A 3,126-nucleotide genomic window follows, 5' to 3' on the forward strand; every position below is an offset into this window, starting at 1 on the left:
GATGGTGTTTTAGGATTAACATCGTAAATTCTTTTTTTATTTTATTCTTCTTCTTATTTTAAATTATGTAATAAACTATAATTACTATTATTATTACTTTAAATCGTATAATGAATAGTTGAATATTTTTGAAATAAACTGTTAGATTTGCCATTAAATAATTACAATATTATCGATCCAAAAATGTGAACAATGAGTTTATTTAAAGATAAAGGCAATGAATCGGTCTGGGTGATATTCGTTTTTCGATTATCTATTATATAAAATATCTCGTCACGTTAAGAAGTGGATAGTAAATGGGTCAATTATTTTTTGTTCTTCATCTGGGCAACGGCCACTAGAATGACTGATCGACGACATCAGCGTCGTTAAGAGAATGTCGAAAGGTCGCGATTAAAATCCAGACGCAGTACTTCAGAAGAGAGAAATTTACAAGACTCTATCAAAACTTGGCGTAATCAAGAAGCGAGGAACGAGGCAAGAGTTCGAAAGTGTTTCGCGAGGACTGCACAAGGAGCGACGAAATTTGCATTTAAATCGCGTTTCGCACGCCTACGTGGGATCGTCTCGATCGAGACCGATACGACGACGGTCCCTCGAGTGTCCACTCGATTACTTTTCTCGGTCGGGGAATACAAAAGGGCCGTTGCCGGAGCGCGACGTGAAAGTGACGGCGATAAAAATCTAGTTCGGTGGATGGTGGAGCGCGTCGAGAGGGACAGCATGGTCTCTCGAACAGGCCGTCGAGTTTGAAGAGTCGAAAGAAGTCGTTCATAGTGAGGATTTGCTTATTATTCGGACGGCGTTTAATAAATTATCACCTGTCAAAGCTTCGAAAGTGCTTGGCCTGTCGTTGAACAAGGTTGGAGTTAGAAGTCGAAAAATATGCACTGTTCGTATCGCCCATAATGCCGAAAGCCCTGAATTTTCTATATAGAGGCAAACAGTGTCTCAGAACAACTGAAATATCATAGTATTTGAAATTCTCTGTGAAATCTGAAACTGAAATATTATTATTCAGTTATTAAAAAACGTCTTAAATTAAGTTTTAAGGAATTAAATAGATAATAAAATTTTCTATTTTTTAATTAAATTTCTAACATCTCTTTCTAAAAAAATATTTATTGAAAGATTAATGATATGGAAATAAAAATAATACATTTTAGTTGAATTCAATCTAAAAATGCTAAATAAACAATCATTCGAGAAAAAATTGTTCAAGTGTAAATTGCACGTAAAAGGATATTCGTCTGTAAAGAACTATTCTGATCTATCCCAAAGAAACGATATCAATCTATCTGTATTATTGTCGGCAAATTGGAAAGTTTTCACTGATATTTTCACTGATTCATAGCCAGAACGAAGTGGTCATTCTCATGTTCTTCATGCTCGTAGATTTTAGTACCTGTTACTTTACGCAAGTCTTAATATTTTCTTTTCTCGATAACGAATTGCGGTGTACGTATTTACGAATGAGGCATTTTTTTTTGCAAATTGCCGACTTAACTGCAAGTTGTCCGACTTAATACTTTTTTGCGAATATAGATACCCATAAAACAGATTTTCAAAGATTCAATTCTATTATTCTCTTTGATCTATATTACACAATAATCGATTACATAACATTTTAATATAAAATTTGAATATAAAATTAATAAATATATGCTATATATGTTCAATGTAGTTGTTATAATCTAAAATATTCTAATTAAGAAAATAATTAATGCTTAAATTAAATTATGTCTTTAATTTAAAACAAAATCGACATTTATATTTATTTAACAATATCTATCTCGAATTCTTAAAATATTCAATATACAAAATATTTACTTTGATCTATCGCAATCAATAAATTTATTTTAACGACACTTACTGTGGTTATCATTCAGTTCTAGATCTCTTATTTAGTTCTGCCCATTTGCTACTGCTCCTTCAAGAAACATTTTTCTTGAAACGTTCTCGTTTCGCTAGTTAACAATCGATAAGTAAGTATATTCCCTCGAGACTGAATTGATATCTACACCACCCGTTCGCTGTCTATAATTGGAGCGGTTGAGCGTAATGTTGCGGGAGAAGTCAGCACACTGCTGGAGCTTGGATACTATCCGTCTATCGGAGACATGCATTGTTTGCGGGAGTGACGGCGTTCTCGCGCGCGCAACTATCGCCTCTCGCGGTCCGGAAATTAAATACTCTCTAGAAAATGAAGCGAGAGAGAAAGCCGCGTGTTTTCCTCCGCGTTTGCATCAGATTGGTTGATTCGTCGATCGGTCCAAGAACGGCCATTGCGAAGTTGTCTGTAAGAAACTAATGAAGAGCGAAGAAAACTATACTAACGTAACATTTAAAACAATATCTTCTAGATTGTCTTCTAGAAGAAGACGTGTAGAAAATCGCCGTCTATAATAAGATCTAATGGGAAGATTTTTGTCGTTTTCAGTTATTTCATTGTGACAATATTTGTAATGGTGGTACCGTGTTTCAAACGATTTATATTGTTATTAAAGTTTTTAGAATGTGTTATGATTTGTATATACTGTGATTGTATTGAAGAAAATATAAATTTTTATATATATATATATATATATATATATATATATTCAAGTATTTTAAAAGATTTTTATGGAGGAAGGATAATTCTTCATATTTTTTAAATTCAAGATCTCATATGACCGTATGTCTGTAACTGCAATTTAATTTCAAAGAGCCCATCACACAAAATGATAGCATAAGACCTCTGGATCAATGAGTATTTGACATAAATACGCCATATTGATTTACATAAAAATATTTATTTATCCAGCAGTCCTATGTTATGATTTTGCTATCATTTTGTATATGATAGCATTTGTATATGATTTGTATATGATAGTTCTTGGAGTTGATGGAAAAATTTTGTTTTTCCAAAAAATTCAAAAATTCTTGAATTATTTTCAAACCTTATGTATATTTCAAGAACAATACAACTCGAGTGGTGTTTCCGAAATTTTTGAAAAAATTTACTTCAAAATTTTTTTTTAACTTTGATATCTAATATTTTAGAAATTAAACCGGTTCAGAAACATATAATCATATAAAGTTCGTGATTTTATTATACATATATATATATATATATATATATATATA

The sequence above is a fragment of the Atta cephalotes genome, assembly GCF_000143395.1.
Source record: "Atta cephalotes unplaced genomic scaffold scaffold00008, whole genome shotgun sequence".
NCBI classification, from domain to species: Eukaryota; Metazoa; Arthropoda; class Insecta; order Hymenoptera; family Formicidae; genus Atta; species Atta cephalotes.